This window comes from Triturus cristatus, chromosome 4_1 (assembly GCF_964204655.1).
Source record: "Triturus cristatus chromosome 4_1, aTriCri1.1, whole genome shotgun sequence".
Lineage (NCBI taxonomy): Eukaryota > Metazoa > Chordata > Amphibia > Caudata > Salamandridae > Triturus > Triturus cristatus.
The window spans coordinates 1,128,615,166-1,128,626,215 of record NC_140585.1 but is presented as its reverse complement, the minus strand read 5'-3'; the positions used below and the strand labels follow the sequence as shown (position 1 = coordinate 1,128,626,215).

The 11,050-nt window shown below is 49.3% G+C and overlaps 1 protein-coding gene across 1 annotated transcript in view; it reads left to right on the top strand.

The window, feature by feature from the left end:
• Positions 1–1,733: 1,733 nt before the first annotated feature.
• Positions 1,734–11,050, top strand: part of AASS (aminoadipate-semialdehyde synthase) — a 417,355-nt gene continuing 408,038 nt past the window's right edge. The window contains exon 1 of the mRNA XM_085654183.1: positions 1,734–1,861. The gene's annotated coding sequence lies outside the window, so the exon portion shown is untranslated. The remainder of the gene's footprint in view (positions 1,862–11,050) is intronic.

The following is an 11,050-nucleotide window of genomic DNA, read 5'->3' as shown; positions in this document are numbered from 1 at the left end:
CCCCCATCCTTTCCACTTGGAGTACTTACAATACTTGGTAGGTGTTTAGGGGCTATCTTATCAGAAAGACCTACTAGGATATGCTCTATCGTGTTTACTCTTCCCTCTATCTTTGCAATTGAAGCCCTTAGAAAAAGGTCTAAACTAGTTACCAAAGCAGTTAAATTTCCAATGTCAGTTTCCTTTGATTTCGTCTTCGTGTTTTTCTCGGGGTGAAATTTTTCTGAGGGGACCCTCGATACCGTTTGTTTCCCTGCTCTTACGTTTTTTGATCGCTTAGCTCTTTCAGGGGTTTTAATTTTAATGGGGATCGCAGGGGCTGTTAGCTCTGTGTCTTTAATTAATTTCGGAGGCATCTTTGTCCGCTTTTGAGGCGGCTGACTAAAGGAATCCTGATCACTTTATTCCTCAATCGTATCTATCGGGAGCTGTATCGAGCCGTTCTCAGGGAGACTGGAGCTAGAAGCCCCTACATTTTTGTTCTCGGCTTCCTCCTTAGGTCGAATGTTATCGACTTCGCTACGGCAATGTGTATTTACTTCTAATGACTCCTCTACTGAGGATATCTGCCTCTCAATTGCTCCCATTGCCCCTGTCAGATATGAGAGCAGTGTTTGTTGAGTGTCCCCAAAAATGCCTTTCCTAGGTGGAGCCTGAGTGTTAGTTGTTTCCTTTTCCCCATTTGGATAACAATTAAAATGTTCTGGTTTTGCTTTGAACAAATAAGCCACTAAATTAGTATCTATGTGTCTATCCTCTTTCCCTCAAATAATAAGTCTGTAATTTTACCTCTTTGAGCAAGAGGGGGAAGCGACGGTGACAGTCGGACCCACATTAAAACTCAGCTCGATATGGGCTTGAGGTTTCAATGGGATCTCAAGCTAAGCCAGAGCTAGGATCGAGCTTGGATCTATCTTTCAGACGCTCGCCCACCTCATCTTGTTCTTCTTATAATTGCTGTTTTAAAGTATGTACCAATAATGTAGAAACGGATTTAGGTTACTTCCCTATTTTTATATCTGACAAAATGTACCAAGACTGCTTTGGTTTCCCAGTCCGCCCTGAACACAGAGTAAAGGAAAGGTATAGGGCTGAATGGACAGAATATGCGCGTGCCTGGACAATAAAATACTGGTTAAAAAAAACAGAAAGATATGTTAGCAACCTAAAGAGGGTTCCGCACAGCCCTGTGCTCCGATACCACTGCACCTGCTGCATCATTGTCAGCCATGGCCCTGACTGATTAAAACGGTCAGCAGAAGAGAGTCGTGCACACAAAGAACATATCTAAAGTCTAGCCCTTTAAAAAAAGATCAGTCTATACCTATCGTCGTGCGGGGCGGGGAGAGGATGCAGCCTCCAAACCAATGGGCGCCACCCGTGTGAAACATTTTGAGAGCGGTTTCACAATTGTAGTTCTTTAGTAGAAACAATCAAACCAATGAGCGTCACTCCTGTGAAACATTTGGGGAGCGGTTTCACAATTGTTCTTTAGTAGAAACAATGTGATCATACCAACAAGAGCAGACCAGGGCGGATAGAGTGCACAACATACCACAGAGAGGTGTCCCTGGGCAGAGCGCGTATCAATCTCCTAAAAATAACCAAGCGTAACATGAAGTAGAGCTTCGGTATCCCCAGGTACAGAACTCTTCCAATACCCCGGGGGTACTTTCTAGAGCGAACCTACGTATGCTACGGGGGCTGGAGCCTAAGCAGCACGGCCATTGGCTGTTGTACCAGGAACCTCCCCCTAGCTAGGGAGCTCTGCAAATAGTTCCTCCTGTTGCCTCTGTGAGCCTCTTGTGTTTCGTCCTGGATACCCTCGTGTTCCTGACCCTTTGACGCAGTATCTCAAGAGGTTAGTGCCTATCTCTACCTGCGGGACACCGAGCCTGCAAATCTCTGCTGCCCATATTCTGTCCATTCAGCCCTGTACTTTTCCATTACACTGTTTTCAGGGCGGACTGGGAAACCAAAGCAGTCTTGGTACATTTTGTCACATAGCCGGTATGGCGCATAGTGAGTGCAGCGAGCGAGCCTGACCACTACAAAAGGAGACTCTGTGGGGGAACTCTTCCCCCAAGAAAGTGTGTGCAAAAATGTTGCATTCTACAACACATTTTTCATTATGTATTCAGTTGTATTAGCTTTTCGAGCATAGTAAATTATGACAGGGGTGGCGGGGCTCTTAAGCTAAGGTGGATGAGCGTTGCCCAACTGCTTTTAAGCACTGAAAAAAAGGAAAAATACAATGATAATAACAGGATGTTCTCATCTTCTTATTTTCCCTTTCTGAGGCAGTTTGGCAGGTGGGCCTGCTCGCAGAGCAGGGGGAGGAGTGGTTGGGGCACTTTCTAAGTGCACATGACGGTTTGGTCGGCTATCTTAGGCCAGCCAAACAGTCATGTGCACTGGGTGGAGAACATGCCTGGGCTCCCTGTCCGAGCACCGAAACACAGCGCTCTGACCAGTCACGACTCTGCTGCTCATACCAGTGTTGTATGTCGGAGCACTTTACATTACACACATATACAGAGACAATGAATCATACATGTGTAAATCAGTGTATAGAAAATGTTACATAATACAAACAGAACTACAAGGTGTAGGACTCCTGTAATTTATACCGGTAAGCATTTTTCAAGAGTGCTTGGTCTGGAGAAGCACAAACCCAGTGGGTAGGGTTGGCTTTACTAATAAGAATTTATTTCTGCCCAAACAAACCCTTTTTAGCAACATTAGGATAATAAAAGACTGGCGGGGAAAACATAAACTTCTAACATGTACCATTTAGTTTGCATGCAGCTCTTTGATGACACTTTACAGCTCGCTATCTTAGATTATGATTAGAATGTATAATCTGCAAAGTAACAAAAGGGTGGCTGTGACAAAAGCCGTAACCCACTAAGCTATGAAAATAAAATGCTATTCTGTGATCTGCATGGTGTTTGCAGCCGGCGTATTAACCCTCTGCGCTACTTTAGATGAGTCAAAACTGCTACTAGACAAAACTCCAACCTCTCGCCAGCAGGTACATTAATCCTCGGAGGTATCTAGACACTTTTATTGTTGCCTGAAAACTGCTGGATAAAAATGTGCTTTCACAACTGCTGTACTACTACAATAAACCCCCCCCCCCCCCCGGGAAATGACCCATGCCTGATACGGCCAGTCCGGTCTTGCCTATGTTCCGGGTATGTTAGTATTGGGTTGCTTGCTGCCATTGGCGTAATGATATTGACCATGCCTGAATTATATATATTTTTATTTAAAAGAAACACCCAAGGCTTGGAACACAGTGTTTTGACGGATATGGAGCTGGATGGTGTACGATATCCACAACATTGGTAGAGCTCTCAAGTTTGCTATGTTCATATTGATGCTCCTGTTATAAATGGAGTTACCTAAAGTTAAGAAATCAGCCTTGGAATCGTCGGAGACTGGTGAACACGCAAGGCCCCTAAGGGCTGCAGTTCAGGCAATGTGCACCCCATACTGGCATCCCTACACCATAAACATGCAGCTTATCCTCCAATCAATCAGGGTTTTGTAAAGTGCGACTAATCACTCGTTAGGGTGTCAGTGCGCTGGGGAGGGAGCGATTCTGCAGTTCAGTCAAAGGGCTAGGTCTTGAGGTCCTTCCTGAATTGAGGCAGTGACGGTGATTGCCTTGGTCTTCAGCGAGGTAGGAGAAGGATCTTCCTCCAGCTGAGGTCTTGCGGATCCGTGGGACAGTGACCAGTGTCAGTTGGGTAGAGCGGAAATGTCTGATGGGTGTGTAGAAGGAGAGGCGGTGGTTGAGGTATGCAGGTCCAGTGTTGTGGAGGGCTTTGTAGATGTGTGTGAGGAGCTTAAAGGTAATTCTTTTGTTGATCGGGAGTCAGTGAAGGTCTCTCAGGTGACTTGGGATGTGATTGCGGCAGAGCGTGTCCAGGATAAGTGTGGCGGAGGCATTCTGGTTGCGCTACAGTTTCTTTTGGAGCTTTTGCGTGGCACCTGCGTAGAGTGCATTGCAATAGTCTAGCTTGGTGCTGACAAGCACGTGGGTGACCGTTCTCCTGGATTCGGTGGGGATCCACTTGAAGATCTTCCGAAGCATGTGGAGTGTGTGGAAGCAGGAGGATGAGACAGCGTTGATTTGGCAGTTTATTGAGAGTGAGGAGTCTAAGATGATGCCGAGGTTACATGCGTGGTCAGTGGGTGTGGAGTGGTTCAGAGCGTTGCAGGCCACCAGGAGTCATCCCAGGCAGAGGGGTGGTGCCCAGGATGAGGACTTCGGTTCTGTGCAGATTTGAGTTTGAAGCAGCTCTCCTTTATCCAGGCGGCTACTGCCTTCATCCATTGTGGATTGAGAGGGGTCCAGGGTGTGGTTTGTTTTGATGAGTTCAGTGAGTTGGGCGTTGATGGCCTCCTCGATGACTTTGATGGCTCTGAAGGGGAGCAGAGAGATGGGTCTGTAATTCTTGAGGTCTGTCGGGTCGGCAGAGAGTTTCTTCAGCAGGGGGTTGATCTCTGTGTGGTTCCAGTTTTCAGGGAAGGTGGCAGACTTGTGTAGCAGTTGATGGTGCAGCAGAGTTTGGGGGCGCTGGTGCTGCCCGCTTGGCTGAAGATGTGGTGGGGCAGGCGTCTGAGTGGGCTCCAAAGTGGATGGTTTTCATGAGCCTCATTTGCGGTGAGGGTGGTCCAGTGGAGCAGGGTCGGCTGGGATCTGAAAAATTTGGTTGCAGGTGGGGTGAGTGGGACCTGGGTTGCGAAGCCGTCATAGATATCTATGATCTTGCAGTGGAAGAAGATGGCAAGGTTGTCGCAGAGGTCTTGGGAGGGGGGATGTCTGTGGCCTCCGTGCTGGGTTAGGTGAATTCACTGATAATAGTGAGGAGTACTTTGCTGTTGTGTGGGTTGGCATTGATCCTTTCCTGTATGGCAGTTTTCTTAGTGGTTCTGATGAGGTAGTGGGGTGTGGTGTGGTGATGGCAGTTTTGAAGGCTGCGTGGTCTACCGAGGTCTTGCTGCTCCTCCATCTTCTCTCAAGCCGTCTGCAGGTGCGCCTGGATTCTTCGAGGGCGGGGGTAGAACCAGCTGGCTTTCTTAGATGGCTGCTCGCCGGAGGGTTTCCTGAGGGGAGCCAGTGTGTTGGTGCAGTTGGAGATCCATCGGTGGAGGTTGCATCCTGAGGCATTGGCGTCCATGGAGGTTGGTGGTGGGGTTTTGTGGAGGGAGGTAGCGAGATGGCCTAAGGAGACCTTGTTCCAGCTTCTGTATGGGTAGCGGTGAACATAGTGGTGTTCGGTGGGTTTGGTGAAGAAGTGGATGCAGTGGTGGTCTGTCCAGTGTAGTTTGGAGGTGTAGTTGAGGGAGATGTTGTTGCTTGTGGAGAAGATGGGGTTGAGCTTGTATCTTGCTGAATCGATTGGGGAGGTGACCAGTTGTTTGAGTCCGATGGTGCTGAGGTTCTCCAGAAGGGATGAGGTGTTGAGGTTGTCCAGGTGGAAATTGAGGTCCCCGTGATGGGCGACTAAGTTGGCTATGCATTCGCTGAAGGGGCTTGGGAGGTTTGTAGATGAGGGTGCCGCAGAGGGTGGTGTTCCGGTTGGACTAGAGCTGGAAGTGGACGTGCTTCATGTCGGGTGAGTGGTCGTCGGAGCTAGTTGTGATGCGGAGGGTGTTTTTGTGTACTATGGCGATGCCTCCTCCCAGTCTTTGGTGCAGTCCTTATGGATGATTTGTAACAGTTGTGGATGGCAGTTGAGATATCTGGAGCTGAGGTGGGGTTAATCCAGGTTTCCGTGAAGAAGGCAACATCGGGGGAGATGATGTTCAGCAGGTACCTGGTCTTTACTGCGTGTTGAGGGAGCATGTGTTGAGTAGGATGCAGCTGAGGTGGTCGGGTCCGGTTCTTGTGGGTTGTCCAGTAGGTGGGTCTGATGTGCATAGGCGAATGGGCCCTGGGTGTCACTCGGTGACACAAGATGGCAGGCGGTGGAACGTCTGGTGTTGAGTTCGTGGAGGATGCTGGCATCGTATAGGTGGAACGTGCGGGGACCAGGGTCTGTGGGGCAGGGTGCAATACAGGCGTGGATGAGTGCAGCTGGGCTTGCCTTTGGTGTGCCTGATGTACGGTGGCTGCCATTATGTAGTGTTGGGGAGGGCTGGTCAGCTGAAAGGCAGGAAGCAGTGTTGGCGGTGGGTGGGACCACGGGGGACGAACAGTAGCAAGGGCGGGAAGAAAGAGGCACAGAAAAGGCAGAGAAGAGGAGAAATATAGAGGAGAAAAAGAACAAAAAGGCAAAAGAGCAGAAACGAGATGAGGAGGAAACAGGAAAGCAGAGAGACTCACCACTGGACCACAAGGGATGAGGCGGGTGCCTGCGGGTGGAGGAGGGCCTCAAACACGAGACCTAGTGCGCAAAGGGACAACAGCTACCAGTTGGAGCTGAGCTTTGCATACTCTCTATGCAGATGTCTACCCAGCAATCAGACACCTGCAGTTGACCTTCCCCATGCTGATATGCAACCCATTCATCATAAACCACGCAGCTCATCCTTGTGAAACCTCTTGTGATCATTGCACCAAACCATCCTAAATCTACACCTCACCCCTACTGAATTGCAGCACATTCCTTAAAAACAGGCATCTCATCCCCTGTTGCCCTCACTCTGCATTTTATTACTCTGGGTGCTGCAGGTCACTTGTTTCTAAACCTCACCCTGCCTGTGCAAATGTATACCTCAACCATTATAAGTTTGCAGCCCACCCCCTGCAAACATTTTCCAGACCAATCTTTAATCTAACACTACACACATGAGCCTGCAACTCACCTCCTTCTGAGCACCATCTCCTTTGGCTGAACTTCACCCTCCTGAAATGCACTACATCCCTAATGATGCTCTAGCTCGCTGCCTGTGAGCCTCGCTGCCAACTTGATAAATGCACCTATCACTGCTGGAGCTGTAGCTCTCCTCTTGCTGAACTGTATTTTCCACACGCTGACATGCACCTTAACTGTGCTGAACCTGCAACCCGTCAATCTGCTGCAGGACCTGAATATCCCCATGCCGACATGCAGAGAAATAGCCTGCAGGAGTCTTGGAACTCATATGTGACTACCAATACCTGGATTGGGTATATGGTTAGGTGTGCCATTTATATAATTACAATGATCTTATCACAACAGAGATTGTTTGCTAACTATCTAGGGGCCGATTCCGATCCTGGAAAAATATTCCCCGTACGAATCGTATCTGGATTTTTTACCGTACGAATCGTACAAGTCCCGTACAAACTGGCAAGTACGATTCGTATGTGAAAAAGTCCATACGAATCGCATTGGGTAAATTCCCCGACACGTCCTCGGGTCGGAAAAGGTGTCCGACACGTCCCCGGACATTTTAACGTCCGAATCTGAAAACTGAAGTCCGAGCGCGCAAGTACGATTCCTACCGTCCGTCCGATTGTACAACCGTATGGGAAAAAGACCGTCCGGAGCGAACTCCTATAGCAACCATGGTGACGTCCAAACAGGTGCCCGGTATGCACCGAACAAACCCCCAGCCCCCCGTATGTACGCGCCGTCCCCCCCCCCAGCCCCCCGTATGTACGACACGTACCCCCCACCCATGTATGTACGACACGTACCCCCCACCCGTGTATGTACGACACGTACCCCCACCCGTGTATGTACGACACGTACCCTCACCCCCCCCCGTAGGTACGGTGCGGACCCCCAGCGCTACGCGCTAGGATGGCTTTATCCTGAACCCATGACTGTAGCTTGATCAATTTGTTGAATGTTTTATGATCTGCAGGGGACGCCCAGAGCTCCGCCAGCCCGGTGTTCACTATGCTTTTTTCCAGGTATTTTGCAGCTGGTGAGTTTTGGGTCTGCTCTAGTTCTTTCCATAGATATTCGTTCAGCGTCCCTTCGGTCGTTTTTCTTACTTTATCCCAAGAGCAGATATATGCCCCCTGTCATGCCAAAAGCTGTGACCGAATTCCAAACTCCAGTCTGATCTGTGCTGGGGAGGATCGCTTTGGGAGGCTGAAGATGATTCTATATGCCGACACGATTGTGCTGTCAAGTGTAACGGCATCTCTGCCTCGGTGGGCCTCACTCCCATATGTTAGTGTTGGTAACAGTTTGGCACGTATGACATGTAGTAAGGGGGTCAGAGAAGGGCCGGAGAGGTTGTTGTTTAGTGTTTTTAAGGCGATTGCCAGAACGGGGCCTTTGCCTCTTATGCTAGCCCTTTGTTCGCTAAATTGGCCACCACTGTCTATCTTCACGCCTAGATATTTATCCGACGAGGTGTCTTTGATGCGGGTGTTTTTCCAGAACCACGAGCCCAGGGTAATTTAGGTTGTGTTGTGACTTACAATGACTAGGATTGTGGTCCCTACTTAGACAGGGTGCCAACTAGAGACCAGATTTCTAACAGTGAGCTATGTGGAAATATTTATTATTAAATGCAAATAAAGTATCTCATTCTGTGGTATTATCATATAGCTTGTAGCAATGTTGATTAATATTTGAGATGGACAAGCGTCGGCCTCCAAGGATAGGACCACCACCAACTAGCTGTGACACAAATTAATTAAAATAAGCCTCTGCTCAATAACTGGTAGCCTGACACTAAATAGTCAGGTTTATATCAAAGGCAATGGGTAAAGTATTTAAGTGGTGCATGTACAGTAGAAAAAGTCACAGAAAACACAATAAAACTCAACAACCAATTGTAAAATAAAGAGAAACATTTTACGAGTAAAGAAAATAAAAACGACAATAATGGAAACCGGAGATATGAAGTTTTAAAGATTTAAGTAGCGCTGAAAAGCACAAGGCTCCAATGATAGGCTATGGGAGCAGTAGACCAGGACCTAAGTGCAATTGCAGCCACTTGAAATTAGAGTGCTGAGCACTTATCTCCGCAACTGTGCAGCAAACCTCTAGTACTACGCCCTTCAAGACTGCGCACTTCAGCCTAGGAGTCAGACCTGCAGGCCACGCTGGGACATCGCACACTTTACTTAAATACTTGCATCCCACTTCACTACTGTGCTCTTCAGCCCAGGACCGACCGCGCACTTCAGCCCAGGATTGACTGCGCACTTCAGTCCAGAACTGTGCACTTCGCCCCAGAACTGGCACTCGACAGCATTGCGCACTTTAGCCCAGACCGTGCACTCTAACAGGACCAAGCACCTTGGCTGAGGTCTGGCACTTCACTCCGTGACAGGACACTTTCTTGTGGAGAGGTGTGGCTCACTAGTTAGAGGCGGCAGACCCGTAAGCAGAGAATCGACCAGGGTTCAATTCCCGACGCGGCAGGGTCGTGGACCAGGGTCATAACGGACTCGATAATTCTCGCCTCGGTACCTACTCTAACCAGGAACACACTCGGCAACTCTGGGCATTAAGCTTGCCTCATCTCTACAACGGCCCCCCACAGACGCTGGGGATGCCTGGTTTCACCTTGGAGATACCCAGAAAGGGACCATCTCACAGGGATAGCCAGGACGGGTTCCCCAGCGGTCTACAGCGCCGGGACGCCCCGTTGCTGGGGCAGCTGTGCGCTTTACAAGTCTACAACATTTACATTTACTTCATTCCACAAATGCACACTTTACTCCAGGATTGCACACTTCGCCCCTGGCCTTGTACCCCATCCCAGGATTGACCACTTAAGCCAAGTACTGCGCACTTGGCCCCAAAACTTGCGCACCGAAGGCAAGGACTGCGCATTCCACCGAAGGGCGACTGCTCCGGCTGCGCGCTTCAACCAGGTCTGCACACTCCGTTGAAACACAGCGCACTTCTGGCCCGGGCTGTGCGCTTCGATCTAGAACAGCTCACTCCATCGAAGGGCAACTTGCTTCTCTCCCAGACTGTGCACTTCAACCCAGGCCCGCTCACTCAATTTAAAGACATCTCACTTCTGCCCCGAAGTTTGCGCTTCATGCCAGGACTGTACACTCAACCCAAAGCCACGCATTTCATCATAGGGCGGTGCATTTCACACAAGGGCAGCTCACTTTGCTGTAAAATGACGCATTTTCCCTCAGCACTGGACACTCTGCCCCAGGGCCACGCCTTTCAGCATAGGGCTGTGCACTTAACACAAGGACAGTTCCCTATATTGTAAAACAACACATTTCCCTCAGCACTGCAGACTCCACCACAGGACCACGCATTTCAGGATAGGACTGTGCAGGGCCACAGAGTCTGTTCTACAAGTCCTGTTTATTCAGGGCTGAACACTTCCTCTCAGGGCAGACTGCTCATTGCACCCCAGCCTGCGTGCTCCACCCGTGTGAGAAGCACTGCGCCCCTGGACCGCCGGCCTCTTCGCCCAGCACTTGAAACACAGAATACTGGACAGGTGAGTGTAACACACCTTTATATCATTATATGTCTGTGCCCTATTTTGTCTGTTTTACTTTCTCATCGTATTTTAGTTTTGGGTTTGTGCGAACTTTGCACAAAAGCTAGGTTGGCAACCCACATTTCACAGGTACGAATAACGATAGGGCTGACTCAGCCTTACATCCATCATAGGTTGATAAGACGAAGTGGGGTAATCTTAATAGCTGTGTTTACAGAGCTAGGAAGCCGCTCGACCGCGGAAGCAAGCGTGTATCGCTATCCAGAAAGTATGTTATGATGTGTGTGTGCGCGTGTGTATGTACACACACACGTACGTGTGTAGTGGGGTGAGGGGTCGGTCTCTGGTTATGTAACTCAGTCATCTGGTGTAGAAGAAGAAACATAGACCTGCATGTTTACATTGATCCCTATGAGGTATTTCACAATTACTAACACAGCCCCTGCAGTGATCCTCAGTGCGTGGGGTTTGTGGGGTGAGCCTCTGCCCAGGTGTGGCCTCATTCACAGGGACTAGACCTCATTCGGGTCACAGACTACAGAGAAGGAGCGGCGGGTATCTGCTCACCCCTCTTAAAACGCCTCAGGTCGCCCCAAACCCAACCAATAACTGATGGGCGTGTCAATTCAATCACACACACAGGGTGACTAATTTGCCCCTTTAGACA